We start from the raw sequence: 22124 nt of genomic DNA on the forward strand, positions 1-22124 counted from the left end.
TAATCTACAAGAAGAAGCACAGGAAGCAGAGACACACTGACGACTTGAAGACGTACAGCAATAATTCGTAAGTGACCAGACCACATGACTTCGTACCCAAATTTAGTCTTTGGTTTGTGCTCACTTCACAGGATGAGAAGGAGCAGCTATTCTACCAATCATTATAAACGTTGGCACAGGATATTGGGACGACTCCGCCGGATTATTCTAACCATGCCGGGAATTGACGAAAATGTACCTATGGACCTCAGCGCAGCACAGTCGTATCGACGATCGCCAATTCCAATGCAGCGAGGACCACCGGAGCGCGACACCAGATCTCCTGGCGTCGACGTCCATCCCAATATGGACCGTGACTGGCCCGGCCCAACTGATCCTGAGGTCTTCGCCAGACCTCAGCGTCCGCCGACACCGGCGAACACCATCTACGAGGTGCCACGAATGTCAGTAGCATCCGTGGAAGCAGCTCTCACCCCCGGAATGGAAAATCTGATCGACGAGGTACTCGACGAGATCAACAGAGAGTCTCCTGTCGATGACAGCCTGGGCAGTGAGGTGACAGGCACCATCAGACTGCCTGATGTCTCCAGACCTCCGCCTCGTTACGCCAACATCCCGGCAACGCAGACGAGCCACGAGTACGTGGCAATGGCATCATCAACACGAGCGGAAGCATGCAGCAGCCGTGGGTCGCATTCTCTGAGCGGCCTGAGTACATCGTTAAGCAGCCCGCTTGCCTTGGGAGGACCATCTGGATCATACGATCACCTTGCTGAACCTGCAAACCGACATCATATACTAGGTGAGCGCCCTATGCTTCCCATACCGCAGGGCTCGCCACCCCCTCCTACACAACCACCACTATCAATACCGATTTATTACCGCGATTACTCAGATCCACTTGTAAGACCGGCCTATGACTTTATATGTCACTCCGCGTGGTACGCGCAAGTCGCGGCAGAACTCGCGCTGTGTGCGGATTGTGCAACAAGCGAACACACATTTTGCATTTATAACAGACCGAACGCCGTATGGCGACAGCTACACCTTCTCTCGCGAACTTTCGTTCATACAACTCTACACTGTGGGCGATGTTACAAGTTATTAATAAAAACTAAACGCGCGATTGATTGTCACGAGTGCCGCACCACTATAATAGATTTACACGGACGTACCGAACATTTAACTTATCAAGTTCTATGTGAGGCGGTTATTCCTCGAGGAACACGTTAAGCGATAAACGATACAAAACATTCGCTAAGAGATATAATGCTATTATATCTTATATATAGAAATAACCTACATATTATACTTTTAAACTTACTTATCGAATATTTTGCGTTATATACTTATATTTAACTTTATAAATTACCACTTGATTTTCTTTTTAGTGTACTGCTTACAGGGAACTGTCTTATTATTAAGCACATTTATATTAGTGTTAGGACTACTCCGAATAATAAAGTAAACATTAGCGAGCGACCTTACTATAAGACTAACATTAACCTAATACTAACATTTTTATTATGTACATGGTGAAGGGATCGAAATAAAATATTAATTTTATACAATTAACCTATGATTATACTTAATGAGCACGGTGGAGGACCTTAATTTCCTTAGAATAAGTACTTTGAAAATTAAATCGTAGCAATCAGTAGAATGTAATCTTAATTCTATATTAATAATTTTAACTTTAATATACATGCATAGAAAAGGGGAAAGAATACGCTGACACACGCATATAATAGAAAATAGAAAAACACATATATTTAGTCAACCTTAAAATGCAAATAACTTAAATGCTTTACTAATTGTAAGATTACTATTATAACGTATTCATATTCACACTCGTAAAACAAGCCCATCCAGGATAATTTCGTACCTATTCCTTGCCTGAAATAAAATGAAAGAAAATACATTAATATTCTCATTCATATATATATATATATATTCATAGGATTATAAAATAAGATTGAAATACTTATCCTTTATCCTTATTAATTCAGTCTCAGCTCACTATTACCTCCTATCACCTATAACAATAATGAAATATATCAATTACTGCACTCTTATAAGATAAAACCGTTATATATAATCAATAAATAATTATCCTTACAGAGCTAAGCAAAATGTCAACGACAAGCCTTATGCTAGAAGTAAAAAGACTACGTAATTTTGCTTATCGCCTGGATTTAGACGAAGCTAAGGAAAGAACACGCGGCAAATACTTGAATATAATTAAACAAAAATAATAAAAAATAAAAAAAGGGGAGAAACTAAACTTATATGAATAAATGTAGTAACGATAGAAATATAGCATTAACTTACTTTTAATTTATCCTTATCATATCCATCCAACGAAATCACGGTGACAGTATAGATAACCAGCCCTATAATAAAATAAGAATAACCTATATTACTAAATATCCTAATAAGTAACATAAGGAATGAACATTGAAAACAAATATGCGCGTCTATATATGTATGCAAGTACAAATATACACGTGTATATGCCCAATAAAATAAAAAAAAAAAAAAAGAGAGAAGAGAAGAAGAAAAAATATATTACTAACCAAATCTATAGAACTACTTAAGCACATTGCTAAACAAATGTTTTGTCAATGGAACTATTACCTCGATTTAGATAAATCCAACTGCAGCAACATAGCTCTTACACTACCACGCACATTTTAGAATCCTGTAATAAAAATCACATAAATAATTAATTATCTATAAATATAATCATACTCTATACGACATAACCGTAAAATTATACTTACTAATAAAAGTTCGGGGACCGAACTTCCCTAAGGAGGGAGATGTCACGTCTGACGGTATAATCACCGCTATATTCCACCCGCATAAATTTTTCGATTTTCTACCTTCATTGCTAGAAGTCCCCAGCATCTGAAAACAACATTATAATATAACAATCATTCTTTAAAATAACTGTCACAACAATCACTCAGCTGATGCGAACACGCGTTCTTAAAGTAGTAGACATAAGCCTAGAGAACATGGCTGCCTTAAGGTACCCTTTCAAGCTTAAGCCCCATTTGCATGAATCACACTATAAACTTTTGGACAATTGCTTGTTAAAATTCCCCAGAGTCACTAAAATTGATCGTAAATGAATATTACAAACTTTATGAGATCTTTTATGCCTGAGAAACATTATCACGCTAAAATAGTAATTATTTCATTAGCATTTTTTCAAACATGATTGTTATAAACAATTAAATTATATTATTAACAGACCTAGTTAGTGTGATTACTAGGACTATCACAAAAAGTCAAACAACTTTTGATTATAAACCATTGTTGGATCTCTCAAAATAAACTAATTAACAATAAAATTTATCATAAAAATATTATTAAAGATGATGAATAAAATCACTGCAGACACTCAGCAGAGCATGTCAAGTAACCTCACAAAAACCCCTACATCATATCTCTTCTTAATTCCGAGATATAATTAAAAATTATGGAAATCCATAAAACACAAAAATTTTAAACAACCTAAAATAATGCCCTTAATTATCTGAACACAACAAAAGAAACCCCATCTTTTTATCTCTTACCGTTCTCGAGTTATAAATTATTAAAGTTTCACATCCGCCATTTTGAATTTCCTACCCTTTAGACTTACAAAGACCAAATCACTTTTACATTAATATTTTAGTCTTTTATACATTTTAAAGCTGAAAAATTTCATTTCTGAACAAAAATTTTGACACTTAATTATTATGATAAAAATAGAATCTCTCATACTCCTAAACACCAGTAACGTTTTAACGCCGATTTTCTATTTAAATTAATTAAATTAATAAACGAGATTGAAAATTTGGAACGTTTGTTCATGGAACGTTTGTCCCATGAAAGACGAGGATAGTTTAATACCAGTTCACAGAGAGAAAGACAAGGATAGCTGCATAGATTCATAATAAATTAAAATAAAATAGAAAACGAATAGTTTGAAATGAGAACAATATAAAAGTTTATAAGGAATAATCACTAGAATCGATCAATGATAAAACATTTACTATATAATTATTCAAAATTGTAACTTACTTTTATAAACAATTATAAACAAATTATTGACCATGTCAATAAATATTTTTAACTCATACCTCAGATCGTATATAACAACTTTTATATAAGTCAAAATTTCGTTACTCCATTAACGAAAGCTACATGAAAATCCAAAGGAAAAACCACCCGGTATAAAATATATGTCCCCAAAAGTTACCAATAACATAGTATTGCATATTCGTATTTGGTTAATTTAAAGGACATCGGAATTCAGATTTTAATATCCAGTAAACGACAATGATTAAAAATCCCTTTTTATATACCCTGAAAACATAAACCTTTTCCCCTAAAAATAATATATAAAGCATAATTTTTACTAAACTCCTATACTTAATTAATCGTAAAAATACAAACCTCTGTTTGTGCAACAACACTCTGAAATATATAGTAACAAAAGCTCGTTCGGTACACAAAATTTCGACCGCACAAATAAACTCTGCATCAGTACACCTACGAAAAATGATAATAACTTTTATTTCTGCAATTGTTTATTTACGAAAAATTTATAACAATAAAATAACAAATGCTCATAAACAAGATGATATTAGAAATTCAAAACCTCTTAAATAAAGAGAACATAACAATATCAATACGCGGATTAAAGAGTATTAATTTATTTAATTAATAAATTGTTATTAACAAATACATATATCAACAATAAAATTTTCCAATACTATATTATGCTTTAGTGAAAGTCCTACAATATGTTTCCTATACACTCCTATCAAATTCCCAACCATTCGCGAGATATAAAAATAATAAAAATCTTATTATATATAAACAATTTAATTTTATTAATTTCCCGTACTAATAAGAATGCTGACCATTCCTACCTGCATGATACATTATTAACATGATAGTAGAATCATTATTACCACTGCTAAAATCACTTTTATCAATATTATTGTTATTAACAAAATATATATATACTTACTAAAATTAATATAAATCTCGAGCGTCAAACGCTGAAGCGCCACTCACGAACCTGAGAAAGATAGAATTGTACATGCGTAGCATAAGGAACGCGAATCCGAGCGAGATGCGAATATTGTACGATCTGAAAGAGAGAAAGAGAGAGTCAGATATACTATAGTAACTGTTAGACGAAGAGAGCAATATCTTTTATACTTTAGACATGCTAATAATGACTTTAATTGTACTATTGAATTATTCTACCCTATGTAAAGTATGTCTAAAGAAAATTTAAATAATATTCAACATATATTTTCACATTTTAAAAATTCAAATATTAAAGATTTCTTATTTTTCTTGATAATAAAAGTCATATTGAAATTTCATAATGAAAGAAAGTATCGCTCTCAATACAAATCGCTGTTAGACTAGAGAATAAAAATAGAATTCAGACGAGTCACCTGTATGACTCATTCGAGTGAATCTAGTCCTTGCATAGACCATATATGGACATGTCGAAGCAGAGCGCAACGCATGACCATATAAGGTAATGAATTTCAAGACACCACCCTATGACTCATTGCTGGCAAGCGAGCCACACCACTAGAAGTAGACTCACATCCGCTAGACAACGCCTTATGACTCATTGTAACGAGGTGTGGTCACCTCCCACTACCGTTTCCAAAATTGTATAAAAGCGGAATCTTTCACCCTCTCGACGGAGAGTGTGGAACGAGCCAGGAAAGGTCACATATCTCATACTTGTTCCATCCTCCCACATAAACCACTTGTATCGTAAAAGTTCTACAATAAATATCATACTTTTTTTTATCAAAAGAAAGATAAAGATTATTGGAGATTATTGAATTACCTACCTTCGACGGATCCAAGGAGCCATAATCTACATCGCCGACCAACAGCTAATTATCCTGGGGTTTTACCTCCTTAACTGCAAGAAAAAGAACCCATCAACGGAGACGTTCTGCCGGATCGAAGCCACCTCGCATCACCCAGGACGTCACACGAGCTAGCAATCCTCACAAATAATGACCCCCGTAGTTTTATTTTGGAAAAACAACGACCAGACACAGATTCCCGTCATTAGCCATGCTCTGATAGGGCTAGGGGGTGAAACTACTTCCGGAGGTTGCCGATTTACTGGATGCCCGGGACACATGAACAATGGAGCGCTAAACTCTAGTTTGGGAGATGGCAATTATCGTAGATTCGCGTTCTAAATATTGGTCTCCTCCCTCGTGTTCCACCGAACGTTTTACGTTAGAGAATATTTCGCAGCACGTGGTACACGCGGAGGGGCTCTGGATTTCTCCGATCACGACGTCGCACGAATCGCACTCTTCGACTTTGTATCGGTAACCGATATGCATATAATGGCGGACTAAGCAGTCGTACTGGCGGCGTTGCGGGCCCGTTAGGTCTCGAAAACACTCTTCACAGAGGTAGTGTTTGCTATCACGATTTTGATGGCAGATAGTAAAGACACACACGGCGCGCGATAACCAATTCCGCCGCGCAATTCTAGAGGCCAATGGGGTTAGTCGGCGCGCGGGGCGTCGCGTGCGCGGCTCGCTCATGCCGTTCGTTTAGCGCCTAAAGGCGTCGTCACCTACCTTTAGTCGAGTTCCAATGGGTGATCCGCGGTACCCCAGTGTTCTGGTGGTGAGGCGTCGAACCACAGGTGTAGAATCTCGGCGCGGCGCTGGATCAGGCGGATCCGGCGGGGGTCGTCCTTTTTGATTGAAGCGATGAATTCCCAAGATGGAACTGGTGGTGGATTGTCGGAATCTTCCCCCGGTGTGAAAGTGATCGGGGTTAGCCGATAATTCTGGGCCTTCCGGAATGCTTGGTAATCTGCTCGAGACTCGGCCTTGTCCAGTGGAACGTAAATGTATTGTATACTTTTAATGTTAATTTTGCGCACTGAAGTTAGGTTTTCGAGTTTTGGTCTCGCGTCCGCTTTGCACGCGGAATTCGCGACGAAGTACCTTTCGTATTCAGGATCAGGCGCGTAATCGGAAAGGACTCCTAACAATGGATTCGGAGGGGTCCCGAACAAAAGGCGGTTGAGCCTGCGGGTGCGTACTTTGAGTCCGCTTCGTCGCGTCTTGGGCATTTGTTAACTACTGATGGAGGTTGAAAGACAAATACGCTTCGGTTGACTCTCTTTGCTCGTGGCGAGAAAGCGTGCTGCTCGTACAGCACTGCCCCTCTCCAGACACCCACGGACGGTAGCGTGCCGCTCGTACGGCACTGCCTCGTACGCAGATGTGGCACAAGGGGAGGACCGGTGATTCGGATGCCTTATTGCAATTACTAGAATACCCACAGACGGAGACGTGCCGCTCGTACGGCACTGGTCTCGTGTGTGGATGTGGTGTAAGTGGGATCAGTGGATAATGTGCGAAGAGGTGTAAGAATTTGTAGAGCAAGATATTGTATAAAAATGATTGTATATTATAATAATTCTACATAGGACATATGATTACAAAAGTAACAAGATTACAATCAGGAATGTATATATGGTGACACGTAATTCTATATGTAGTGAGAGAGCTTGAAGGCTCTGGGTTCGGTAACGCACGTGGAGATAGGAAGATTCTCGATGTGGAAATAGGAAGGTTCTGGATTCAGAGAGACTCGAGAAGGATTCAGTGGTTACTTAACTGGAGAGTCCGTGATCGAGGTAGGACTCCGGGGAACTGACAGCGTCCCTTGGGATGTTCGTCCTTATATTCCTGTTTTCCGATGGCGGGGGTGGTCGAGTGGAAGGGTTGACTGAGTGGAAGGGTTGAGTTGCGTCATCGGCTCCGCTTTCGATTTCTCTCCTTATATGGTCATGGCCTGAGTTTTCTTCCCTTTGTTGCCTGAGTGGAAGGGTTGAGTTGCGTCATTGGCTCCGCTTTCGATTTCTCTCCTTATATGGTCATGGCCTGAGTTTTCTTCCTTTTGTTGCCTGAGTGGAAGGGTTGAGTTGCGTCATCGGCACCGCTTTCGATTTCTCTCCTTATATGGTCATGACCTGAGTTTTCAGGAAGGGTCTGGGAGGGTTTAGGTTTGCGTTACTTGAAGGAAGCGTTTGCGAGAAAATTCCTATGGCTAAACCCTTGTGGGCATTGCGACTTATTCGTGGTATATACATTATTGGAATAGGCCAAGCCTATTGCGTATATCGTGACTTATCTTCTATATTTATATGCTAGTGGGTAGGTTAGGCCTACCGCGCAGGTCGTGACTTATCGCTAGTGTGGTAACTTATTCAGTGGTAATCCTACTGTCGGTATTCGGTGGTAATCCTACTGTCGGTAAGTCATGCTAGTAAGTATGGTAACTTGTTCGGTGGTAATTCTACTGTCGGTAAGTCATGCTAGTAAGTATGGTAACTTGTTCGGTGGTAATCCTACTGTCGGTAAGTCGTTGTTCTTATGAGTAAGGTCTGACTAAAGTCTTCCTACAATCTAAAAAAGGTTTCAAATTTTCCGGGCGTATGAGAGGGTGGACGTAACACCGGCAAGATTTCGAAGGCGTTCTCAAGCACTTCGTGCAATACGGGCCGCGAATAGAGTTCCCTACGTGTAGCGAGTGCAGTAAGGTTCTAGCCGACTGTCGGCCCGCTTTCGAATGTTACGCATGCACTAGAGTAGAAGAACCGTTTGAACGATATCTGACAAATACTCTGAATCAACGGTACGGTAATGAACTACCGAATCTAAATCTCCCAGTGAGGGTGCGGATCGGGCAAACGATTTGGTGACGGGCGTCTGGATAGCGAATTACCTCGGTCGCAGGTATCCCCGGATAGAGCCCCTTGGTTCGATAACCCGAAAAGCGACTAGTCCCGTATAAGCGATCCGAGCACCGCCCCCTTCGCGGCCGCGATCTATCGGGACGTAACAACGGAAACACTCCCTTGCGAGTGAGCTAAAAATTTATACGAGTCCACGAATTGAAGCTTCACGTACCGATCCCATTTCCCGTCCGTCTGCGTCTCCTTAACGGTCTTCGAGAAAGATATGTAACTTTCCTTCGTGAGCGGCAGCAGATCGACCCCGCCCTCGAAATCGTTCGCGATCTTCTCGACGACGAAGTGCGCGTCGTAACCCGACAAATTGTGAAAGGACACGGGAATCACGTAAACGTTTCTGTAATTTAGATTGCAACGAGAATGCGCCGGACCTCTGTAACGTCCGGTTAGGTGACAGTGATCCCGCACGCGCTTGTCCTCCGATTGAAACGGTTTCCCGCACACGTGACAATGAGTCGCGAGCAGAAATTCGCTTTTCTCGTCTTCCGTAAGTTCCACCATCGCTATATTGGTGGAAAATTTATTCTTAACGCGACGCGCGAGAACGCGAAGCTCGTTCACGAACCACAAAACGCAATCCTCACCGCGACGATATCTGTACGCGGACGCGGTATCGTCGTATGTGCAGCACAGATAGTAGCCCAGGCTGAACGGTACGTGATAAGCGTATCTTTCCGTTCTCGGGCCCCCCTCGACGTTTTCCCTCTCCCGTCGTTCGAAAAAACACTCCAGATCCGCGTACACCACGAAGGGAAGTCGCTCCTTTCTGTCGTAATTGTCGAAAGACAGCCACTTGTCGCTCTCGTTCGGGAGAACGACGGCGCAGTCGTTCATTCGGCCGCAGTCGACGCTGTGGGCGACCAACTTGTCGCGCGTATAGAAATAGTGTAGACATCTGCGAAATAACGTGCGAGCGATTACTGCGTGTATGTAAAAAAAAATAACGCCTCGTCTTTTCCGTGTTCCTTGTGTTTTTTTTTCATTTTATTTCATTTTTTTTACCTACCGATCGCAAACATGCTTCGCGCACTGTTTCGCGGTCAATTGCGAATTCACCAATCGCGACAGATTCTTTATCCAGGCGAAATGGCCTCTGTTGACGCCGCGCAGCGTATCGCGCAGATACAGCAGATTTACGTGCCTTGTGACGTCCTGGGTGATGCGAGGTGGCTCGATCCGGCAGAACGTCTCCGTCGAAATCAATTTTTATGGGTTCTTCTTGCAGTTAAGGAGGTAAAACCCCAGGATAATTAGCTGTTGGTTGGCGATGTAGATTATGGCTCCTTGGATCCGTCGAAGGTAGGTAATTCAATAATCTTTATCTTTCTTTTGATATAAAAGAGTATGATATATATTGTAGAACTTTTACGATACAAGTGGCTTATGTGGAAGGATGGAACAAGTATAAGATATGTGACCTTTCTTGGCTCGTTCCACACTCTCCGACGAGAGGGTGAAAGATTCCGCTTTTATACAATTTTGGAAACGGTAGTGGAAGGTGACCGCACCTCGTTACAATGAGTCATAAGGCGTTGTCTAGCGGATGTGAATCTACTTCTAGTGGTGTGGCTCGCTTGCCAGCAATGAGTCATAGGGTGGTGTCTTGAAATTCATTACCTTATATGGTCATGCGTTGCGTTCTACTTCGACATGTCCATCTATAGTCTATGCGAAGACTAGATTCACTCGAATGAGTCATACGGGTGACTCATCTGAATTCTATTTTATTCTCTAGTTTAACAACGGTTTGTATTGAGAGCGATACCTACTTTTATTATGAAATTTCAATATGACTTTTATCAAAAAGGAAAATAAGAAATCTTTAATATTTTAATTTTAAAATGTGCAAATATATGTTGAATATTATTTAAGTTTCGTCAGACATACTTTACATACAGTAGAATAATTCATACAATTAAAGTCATTATTAGTATGTCTAAAGTATAAAAGATATTGCTCCCTTCGTCTAACAGTTACTATAGTATATCTGACTCTCTCTTTCTCTCTTTTAGATCGTACAATACTCGCATCTCGCTCGGATTCGCGTTCCTTATGCTACGCATATACAATTCTATCTTTCTCAGGTTCGTGAGTAACGTTTCGGCGTGTGACGCTCGATACTTATTTTAATTTTGGTAAGTATATATATATATTTGTTAATATTAATATTGATGAAAGTGATGTTAGCGGTAATAATAATAATTCTAATATCAGATTAATAATATATCGTGCAGATAGAAATGGTCAGCATTCTCATTAGTACAGGAAATAAATGAAATTAAATTGTTTATATATAATAAGATTTTTATTATTTTTATATCTCGCGAATGGTTGGGAATTTGATAGGAATGTATAGGAAATATATTGTAGGACTTTCACTAGAGTATAATATAGCATTGGAAAATTTTATTGTTAATATATGTGTTTATTAATAACAAATTATTAATTAAATAAATTGGTACTCTTTAATTTGCATATTAGTATTGTTATGTTCTCTTTATTTAAAAAGTTTTGAATTTCTAATATCATCTCGTTTATAAGCACTTTTTATTTTATTGTTATAAATATTTCGTAAATAATCAATTGCAGAAATAAAAGTTATTATCATTTTTCGTAGGTGTACTAATGCAGAGTTTACGTGCGCGGTTTAAATTTGTATTTACCAGAACGAGTTTTATGTTCATAATATATAATTGGCAATTATGGGTCGTAATGCAAACGGAGGTATATATTTTGTTAATCAATTAGGTGTAGCGGATCGTTAACAATTATGTTTTATATACTATTTTCAAGAGGATGTTTTAGGCTAATCAGGAGTATGAAAAGGGTATTTTTTAGTCATCATTATTTTGGAAAATATTAAAGTTTAGTCGCTCTGTCCCAAACGATGCGTTTTGCATAGATGTATATATATGTCAACCGCATTATTTAGGGACATCTCCCTTATAACGGGTGTCTTTTCGCTTGGAATTTTATAGCGCTTTTATTAGAAAAGTGACATGGTTTACTTATATAAAAGTTGTTATACGTGATCCAAGGTATAAGTTAAAAATATTTATTGACATGATCAATAATTTGTTTATGATTGTTCATAAAAGTAAGTTGCAAAAATAAACGATTATGTAGTAAATGTTTTTCTATCGAACGATTCTAATGATTATTCTTTATACGCGTTTATATTGTTTTTGTTTCAAACTATTCGTTTTCTAATTTTATTTTAATTTATTAAGAATTTATGTGGCTATCCTTGTCTTACTCTCTGTGAACTGGTATTAAACTATCCTCGTCTTTCATGGAGCTAATGTTCAATTTTTAATCTCGTTTATTAGTTTAATTAATTTAAATAGAAAATCGGGGTTAACGTTACTGGTGTTTAGGAGTATGAGAGATTCCATTTTTATCATAATAATTAAGTGTCAAAATTTTTGTTCGGAAATGAAATTTTTCGGTTTTAAAATGTATAAAAGACTAGAATATTAATGTAAAAGTGATTTGGTCTTTGTAAGTCTAAAGGGTAGAAAATTCAAAATGGCGGACGTGAAACTTTAATAATTTATAACTCGAGAACGGTAAGAGATAAAAAAATGGGGTTTCTTTTGTTGTATTCAGACAATTAAGGACATTATTTTAGGTTGTTTAAAATTTTTGTGTTTTATGGATTTCCGTAATTTTTAATTATATCTCGAAATTAAGAAGAAATATGATGTGGGGTTTTTGTGAGGTTACTTGACATGCTCTGCTGAGTGTCTGCAGTGATTTTATTCATCATCTTTAATAATAATTTTATGATAAATTTTATTGTTAATTAGTTTATTTTGAGAGATACAATAATGGTTTATAACCAAAAGTTGTTTGACTTTTTGTGATAGTTCCAGTAATCACACTAACTAGGTCTGTTAATAATAAAATTTAATTGTTTATAACAATCATGTTTGAGAAATGCTAGTAAGATAATTATTATTTTAGCGTGATAATATTCTTTGGGCACAAAAGGTTATGTTCTTATGAATAATCTGTTTTTAATTTATTTATTTATATTTTATTTTAATTTTCTGAGTTTATTCTTATGGAACATGTATTTATTCGTGTGTTGAATTGAATTTATATTGCATAAAGGATCTCATAAAGCTTGTAATATTCATTTACGATCAATTGTAGTGATGCTGGGAAATTTTAACAAGCAATTGTCCAAAAGTTTATAGTGTGATTTATGAACATGGGGCTTAAGCTTGAAAGGGTACCTTAAGGCAGCCATGTTCTCTAGGCTTGTGCCAGTTACTTTAAGAACGCGTGCTCGCATCAGCTGAGTAATTGTTATGACAGTTAAGTTATTGTGTGATTATTTATTTTTATATTATTTTCAGGTGCTGTGCAATATGGATGGAAATCGAAAAATTTATGCGGCTGGAATATAGCGGTGATTATACCGTCAGACGTGACAGCCTGTCCTGCTTATCGTCGGTCAACCGCAGAGGCACGATCGCGTTGAGGTCGGCGCCCCGGCCGAACTTAGCATTCTTTTCAATTTCTTCCCGAGTTGTAAACACGTTGATCGATACGTCGTTCTGACGTTCGAATTTTCCGATCTTTTTTAGATCTATGGGAAAATCGATCCCGTCGAGATTCAGCACCGTCGCGTAATCGGGATACGAGCCGCATCGTTCCGCGTTGCGCTTGGCGGGGTACAGAGCCGCGACCACCGCGCGCGCAAAACACGCGTCGTTCTCCGACAGCACGTTGACCACCGCCTTTTTAAGTTTTGTACCCAGCGGTATTTTCATCCAACATCCCACGCGCATGGGATTACACTTGTTCACGTTCACGATTAGGTTCAATATTCGCGACAACGCCCATCCGCTGTCGCGTTCCTGAAATTCTTCCAACCGCGTTAGAATCGCGTCGCGCACGTGCCTATCGTACCACTCGCTCAGATCGGACTCCGGGAAAAGCTGTTCGTTCCGCGTAGCCATACTCTTCACGTCGGTCTTAACGTCCGCTACGAATTCCCCGTTGAATATGACGTTGACCTTCAGACACCCGTGTTCGGTCATATTATCCCGCACCTTTTCGAGCACAGTGCCCTTCGCGTCGTCGAGAAATCGCGCGGGCTCGATGTACGTCGAGTTCGTCACAGCGCCGGTCAGCACGCGACGTTGGAACGCCGCGTCGATCTCGATCCACGAGAAACCTCTGTCGCTGCTGTCGCCGCTACCACCTTCCCCTCCGTCCAAGCCGGCACCTACGGCGCGTTCGAATCGTCGACGCAGATCCTCCCTCGAACCTTCCAATCGCGCTATCAGAGCCACCAGAGCGCTTACGGCTCCCGTGTTTCCTCGCTTCCCGGAGCGTTTGACTCGACACTGCTCCCGCAGGAGTCGGAGACACTCGTCGCATCGCCGTTGTGACGTCCTGGGTGATGCGAGGTGGCTCGATCCGGCAAAACGTCTCCGTCGAAATCAATTTTTATGGGTTCTTCTTGCAGTTAAAGAGGTAAAACCCCAGGATAATTAGCTATTGGTCGGCGATGTAGATTATGGCTCCTTGGATCCGTCGAAGGTAGGTAATTCAATAATCTTTATCTTTCTTTTGATATAAAAGTATGATATTTATTGTAGAACTTTTTACGATTCAAGTGGCTTATGTGGGAGGATAAAACAAGTATAAGATATGTGACCTTTCCTGGCTCGTTCCACACTCTCCGTCGAGAGGGTGAAAGATTCTGCTTTTATACAATTTTAGAAACGGTAGTGGGAGGTGACCGCACCTTGTTACAATGAGTCATAAGGCGTTGTCTAGCGGATGCGAATCTACTTCTAATGGTGTGGCTCGCTTGCCAGCAATGAGTCATAGGGTGGTATCTTGAAATTCATTACCTTATATGGTCATGCGTTGCGCTCTGCTTCGACATGTCTATATATGGTCTATGCGAAGACTAGATTCACTCGAATGAGTCATACAGGTGACTCGTCTGAATTCTATTTTTATTCTCTAGTCTAACAGCGATTTGTATTGAGAGCGATACCTTCTTTCATTATAAAATGACTTTTATCATAAAGGAAAAGAAGAAATCTTTAATATTTAATCTTAAAATGTGCAAATATATGTTGAATAATATTTAAGTTTCTTCAGACATACTTTACATAGGGTAGAATAATTCAATAGTACAATTAAAGTCATTATTAGTATGTCTAAAGTATAAAAGATATTGCTCTCTTTGTCTAACAATTACTATAATATATCTGACTATCTCTTTCTCTCTTTCAGATCGTACAATACTCGCATCTCGCTCGGATTCGCGTTCCTTATGCTACGCAAATTCTGTCTTTCTCAGGTTCGTGAGTGGCGCTTCAGCGTTTGACGCTCGAAATTTATATTAATTTTAGTAAGTATATATATATTTTGTTAATAATAATAATATTGATAAAAGTGATTTTAGCAGTAGTAATAATGATTCTAATATCATGTTAATAATGTATCATGCAGGTAGGAGTGGTCAGCATTCTCATTAGTACGGGAAATCAATGAAATTAAATTGTATATATATATATATATATAATAAGATTTTTATTATTTTTATATCTCGCGAATGGTTGAGAATTTGAAAGGAGTGTATAAGAAACATATTGTAGGACTTTCACTAAAGTATAATATAGTATTGGAAATTTTTATCATTAATATATATGTTTGTTAATAACAAATTAGTGATTAAATAAATTGGTACTTTTTAATTCGCGTATTGATATTGTTATGTTCTCTTTATTTAAAAGGTTTTGAATTTCTAATATCATCTTGTTTATGAGCATTCGTTATTTTATTGTTATAAATATTTTGTAAATAAACAATTGCAGAAATAAAAGTTATTATACTTTTTCGTAGGTGTACTGATGCAGAGTTTATGTGCGCAATCAAAATTTGTGTTTACCCGAACGAGTTTTCATCCACATAATTGCCAATTATATGGACGAATGCAGACGGAGGTATGTATTTTGTTAATTAATTAGGTGTAGCGAATTGTTAAAAATGATGTTTTTTATACGGGCTTGAAGAGGAAGGTTCAAACTTAATTTACATGCAAACGGGGTATTTTTAGCAGGCGTAGTTTGAGAGATATTAAGGATCGAAGTTCGATCCAGTCGAATTTTCGATAATTAGGGCGTATAATATCAATTATATAGAACAATTCCCATGCTAAACCGTTATAGCGGGTGTCTTTCCCTTTGGAATTTTTTGTAGCCTCAACCAGAGGAGTGACGAGGTTTTGATTTATACAAAAGTTATTATGCATAACCTGGAGCACATGTTAACGGCTATTATTAGTGAGGTTAATTATTTATTTATAATTGTTTATAAAAATGTAACGATGCACCCCGTGCGCTAAGCATCGTTCCCGGCTAACGACCGCCGGATGCCGCCCGACCGACGACCAGTCGGGCGAAGACCAGGGCGCGGGGGGCCCACATTTTAAACGTACTTCAAAACGCACCGTGTGCGCGGGCCAAGCGCGGCACCGGTGCCTCCCGACGAGCGACGACGGGAGCCGAGCCGCCCCGAGGACGAGCGCGGCGCCGCGCCGCCCCACCACAGCGCGACGATCGGCGCTCCTAGCGAACCCGCCGCGCCGGGCGGGTATATAAACCGCCGTTCCGGCGAGAAAAGGACACTTCGTCTAAAGATCCGAAACTTCCAAGACGAAACCTATTCCCGACTCCTAGGGAACACGCCAACGAGGTCCGGTGCTCCGAGCCTCGACTGAGGGCTCTCAGGTGTTCCCGCACTCCCTCAGAACTAACCCCAAAGGCACGGTTACGCGGGGTCGAGCGCGCTCGGCCTCGCAACGAGGGCTCTCGCTGCCGCCGCCCCGGGGCTCCGGAAATCTTCCAGCCTACGTTACGCGTCCCCGCACGCAGATTACCGCGGCATCCGCGAGTGTACAGATATTATGTAATATACCGAGTACGCCGAGTAACGATACCGCGTTCGTTATTAAATACCGCGTCGTTATCGAGTGCACATGCACTACCTGTAATATACCGCGTCCGCCTATGTACTGTAATACGTCTATGTAATATACCGAGCCCGTCGAGTAACGATACCGCGTTCGTTATCAAGTGCACCCGCACTACTTCTTCGTTGTATATACCGCGTTCTGTCCGTCCCTGCGCTATATCAAATACTACCGAGTCCGTCGAATAGCGTGCTACCGCGCCCGTTATCGAGTGCACCCGCCCTGCCCCTTCGTTGTATATATCGCGTTCCACCCGTCCCTGCGCTATATAAAATACCACTTCGTGTATATAATAAGCTAAGCTGAATAAACTACTGCATGTACCACCTAAATTGATTATTATCTCTGGGCCTGTCATCGGACTCCTGATCCCGCACGCCAGTCCGCGTTCGATAAAGTCAGGCCGTTACAAAAATAAGTTGCAAAATTGAACAATCTTGTAGTAAGTATTTTTTCATTAAGTCGATCGGTTTTTCGAGATGATTTTGATGACGTAGTTAGTAAAATAGTATTGATATAATTTTAATTGTTTATAACAATTGTTTTGAAAAATATTAATAAGATAATAGTTATTTCAATGTGGTGTTTTTCCATAAATATAAGAGAATGTATTTCTATAATCGTTTTATCTCCGTCTATTTGTTTTTATTTTTATTTTAATTTATTAAGAGTCTATAGGGCTATCCTTGTCTTACTCTCTGTGAACTGGTATTAAATTATCCTCGTCTTTCATGGGGCAAATGTTCAATTTTTAATTTCATTTATTAATTTAATTAATTTAAATAGAAAATCGGCGTTAACGTTACTGGTGTTTAGGAGTATGAGAGATTCCATTTTTATCATAATAATTAAGTGTCAAAATTTTCGTTCAGAAATGAAATTTTCTAGTCTTAAAATGTATAAAAGACTAAAATATTGATGTAAAAGTGATTTGGTCTTTGTAAGTCTAAAGGGTAGGAAATTCAAAATGGTGGACGTGAAACTTTAATAATTTATAACTCGAGAACGGTAAGAGATAAAAAGATGGGGTTTCTTTTGTTGTGTTCGGGTAATTAATGGCATTATTTTAGGTTGTTTAAAATTTCTGTGTTTTATGGATCCATTTCCATAATTTTTAATTATATCTCGGAATTAAGAAGAGATATGATGTGGGGGTTTTTGTGAGGTTACTTGATATGCTCTGCTGAGTGTCTGCAGTGATTTTATTCATCATCTTTAATAATATTTTTATGATAAATTTTATTGTTAATTAGTTTATTTTGAGAGATACATAATGGTTTATAACCAAAAGTTGTTTGACTTTTTGTAATAGTTCCAGTAGTCACACTAACTAGGTTAATAATATAATTAAATTGTTTATAACAATCATGTTTGAGAAATGTTAGTAAAATAAGTATTATTTTAGCGTAATAATATTCTTTAGGCACAAAAGGTTATGTTCTTATGAATAATCTGCTTTTAATTTATTTATTTATATTTTATTTTAATTTTCTGAGTTTATTCTTATGGAACATGTATTTATTCGTGTGTTGAATTGAATTTATATTGCATAAAGGATCTCATAAAGCTTGTAATATTCATTTACGATCAATTTTAGTGATTCTGGGGAGTTTTAACAAGCAATTGTCCAAAAATTTATAGTGTGATTCATGAAAATGGGGCTTAAGCTTGAAAAGGTGCCTTTAGGCAGTCATGTTCTCTAGGCTTGTGTCTACTACTTTAAGAACGAGTGCTCGCATCAACTGAGTGATTGTTATGACAGTTAAGTTAAGGTGTGATTATTTATTTTTATATTGTTTTCAAGTGCTGTGCAATATGGATGGAAATCGAAAAATTTATGCGGTTGGAATATAGCGGTGATTATATCGTCAGACGTGACAACCGTCAGACGTGACACCGTCTCCACGCGCGGTACCCGTCCGCGTCGCGGACGTCCGCGGCGAGCAACTCGTCGCACTCTTTCTGCATCGCGTCCAGAAAGGTTCACCCTCGGAAACGTTGAACTTTACTCGGTCGAAAAAACGACAAAACCGGGTGGTTTGAATCCGATGTATCCTGCTCTCTCCTCCGTACACCGTCTCGTGATAGAGATAATACTCGAGCGGCAGGCGACGCGTATAATCGCTCGCCTTGACGGAGTTTGCCACCGTCGTCTCTATCCACTTTCGCTCGCGATCGATTCGCGCTCCGATTTCCCTTCGCAGATGATGGGTAGCCAGATTCCATCGCGCGTCCTCCTTCGCCACCGACGCGCGCGCACTCGACAACGGTGCTTCGACTCTCGCCGATTCGTCGTCCGAATCGGACGACGGATAACGGCGATCGTTCATTTGCGAGTACCCCAGCCGGGAATGCTAGCGTCTTTTCGACGTCTATAGATGTCGATAGATGTCGAATCGGCATCTATAAGATGTTAATTGGACGTCTATAGACGTCGGCGTTCCGGCTGGGACGTATCGCCGACGCTACATTCGCACCGCTGACGTCTATATCAAAATAAAAAATCTCCATCTTCAATCTGCCACGTTAATGTTTTGGCGTAATCATAAGTATCCCACAAACCTATTTTACAATTCCCTCCACACTGTAAACAGAACTCGTGCGTCGATCTTTTGTCGTAAACGTTACGGACGCTGCCGCGAACCATACACCAACATGTTTTAACGTATAAGTCCAAAGCCCTCCAAATGTGTTCGGTTCGACCGATATGCAATTTGAAATGCTTGGGACACCACCACCTGCGTTTGTTTCTACTGATATGCGATCTAGAATGCTTGGGACACCGCGTGTCAGTGCCAGCGAGTACGTTTCGAAATCCGACTTCTCTGCCGCGAAGCAAACGCACCATCGACGAGCAATAGCGTCCGTCCGTTCCCATACCGTATTTTTTTTACAAATATATTAACTCTTGACCGCGCTCTAGAATCCTCGTAGAAAAAAACCGTTTGCCGCGCCGTTCGCGCGCCCGTTCAATTTATACCCCCCCGTTCGTTGTCTCAACGGAAGACGTACCCCCTGCCGGACGCGCTCTTTCCCGGAATGACGACAACCGCTCGCCGCATTCTCCGAAAAAACCCAGAATAACGACAACCGCTCGCGACATTCTCCGACGAAAAATAAAAGAAAAGCAAAAGGAGGAAATGACAAGAGCGACCACGAACGAGTTCAAACGCGCGTTGAATAAAAATTATCGCGAATCGTACAAATTGATCGAACGAAGAGACGAATCATCTCCCTCGATCTCGATACGTCGCGTCGGGATGGGCAGGAAAACTGCAAAACAATAGGAGGAAAACCACAAAACAAAACAAAAGGAGAAAACGACGAGAGCGACCGCGAACGAATTCAAACGCGCGTTAAAAAAATTATCACGAATCGATCGAACGATGAGACGAGTCATCTCCATCGATCTCGATAAGTCGGGATGGGCAGGAAAACCACATCCTGCCCGTCGCGACGCGGATCGAAACGACCTTCGGACCGAGAGTTAAAAAAAACGACGACGACGAAGACGGGCGCGCGAGACTCCCCGCGAAACGAACCACCTAGAACGCGTCGTTCTCCCCCCCACCCCCGAAACGTCCAAAGGAGCGACCTCGAACGAGTTCGAACGAGTTCGGACGCGCCCGAACGCGCGCGCAAGCGACGACAAAGAAAAAAAACAAACAAAAAATATTGGCCCGCGATTCTCCAAAACGGTCGGTAACGGCGCGACAACAAACCAGAGCAATCATGTGGTAATTTATTTATGTCATAGTGACCTGAAGTAAATATTTATGTAATCTGCATTTAAATTCAGTAATGGTTTCTGCTCCTCGAATGTCAGATGGCAAGTCATTCCACAGCTTAGCCGCACTAAATTTAAAGGAGCGCCTGTAAAGCTCAGTTCTACATGGAGGCAGAGAAAGAAGATCAGCAGCCGCTCTGGTGCTCTTACTAGACACCGCTAATCTGAATGTTAGACCATTGTAGAGAATACCAGGTTGATGTGAAAGTATGATGCTGTACAGCTGACATTCCACAAAATAGCTTCGTCTCGCGGCTACCTTGAGCCAACCTAGCTTTTGGTAATATGGCGTAATATGCTCATCTCGTCTAACTCCAAACACGAATCTTATACAGGCATTCATAGCTCTATATAATCGTAAATTTTGTTCCTCTGTCATATCCGTATATGCCGCACAGCAATAATCCAAGTGCGGGAGAATCAATGAGATAATAAATTTTATTTTTAACGCATTAGGCAACAAATGTTTTGATATTTTTAGCTGGTATAGCTTGGAATCGCTATTTATTATACGCTCTGGGACAGAGTCCCCTCAAGCGTAAAAAACTTATACAAACTAAATTGCCATCACAGACAAAATATAACAAATATTGTATAAAAGATAGAAAAATAATTAAGAAAAGTATGTATATATATTACAAGAGTATGGCAGAAGACATCAGACGTTATTACTGAGCAGATAGTGGTACAATTTTAGTTTGAATGCGTCAAGGGTAGGTGCGCGACATATGCATGTTGGAATACTATTCCAAAATTCTACAGCTGAGCAGATGAAAGAGCGTCTATAGAATTCTGTGCGACATTGCGGCAGGATGAGAGCATCAGCCGATGCCCTGGTATCACGGGAGACTGTATCGCATCTGCGTTCGAATCTACAAGAAATAACAACAAAGTAGTTACGCCTGGATTTAATCTTGAGCCATAGAAGTTTCTCGTAGAAAGGAGTTATGTGCTCATCCCGTTTTACCTGGAAGATAAACCGAACACAAGTATTCAGAGACCTTTGTAAACGAAGGTTGTGTTCGGCAGTGATGTCAGTAAATGCGGCGCAACAATAATCGAACAGTGGCAGAATCAGTGAAATTATAAGCCGTGATCTGAGTTGAGGCGGTAATAGGTGTTTGCAGAGCTTTAGCTGATGGAGAGTTGCACTGACTTTGGCTGATGTTTTTGTTGTATGTTTCTCCCAAGCAGGTGTGCTCGCAATATGGACACCCAGGTACTGCATTGTGTCACAGTAAGAAATAGCTGCATTGTTAATATAGATTTTAGGTAATTCATCCAAGTTCAATCCGCTGATAAATCTAGGGGTGCCCATGATCATGGCCTTGGTCTTGCTAGGATTAAGAGAAAGCTTATTAGATGTGGCTCAGTGCGTGATGCTAGTAATGTCCTCATTTATTCTAAGAATAGCCTCAGTTAGATTTTTTAGTTCAGTGTGAAAATAAATCACCAGATCATAAGCGTAGAAATAATATTTACAGTGTTTGAGAACTCTGCCC

At 39.8% G+C, this 22124-nt stretch overlaps 1 long non-coding RNA gene across 1 annotated transcript in view; it reads right to left on the minus strand.

The window, feature by feature from the left end:
- Positions 1 to 22124, minus strand: part of LOC139823628 (uncharacterized) — a 310568-nt gene that overhangs the window by 36051 nt on the left and 252393 nt on the right. The window contains exon 4 of the long non-coding RNA XR_011734829.1: positions 2332 to 2910. This is a non-coding gene — a long non-coding RNA (uncharacterized lncRNA). The remainder of the gene's footprint in view (positions 1 to 2331; positions 2911 to 22124) is intronic.

The sequence above is a fragment of the Temnothorax longispinosus genome, unplaced genomic scaffold (assembly GCF_030848805.1).
Source record: "Temnothorax longispinosus isolate EJ_2023e unplaced genomic scaffold, Tlon_JGU_v1 HiC_scaffold_15, whole genome shotgun sequence".
NCBI lineage: Eukaryota > Metazoa > Arthropoda > Insecta > Hymenoptera > Formicidae > Temnothorax > Temnothorax longispinosus.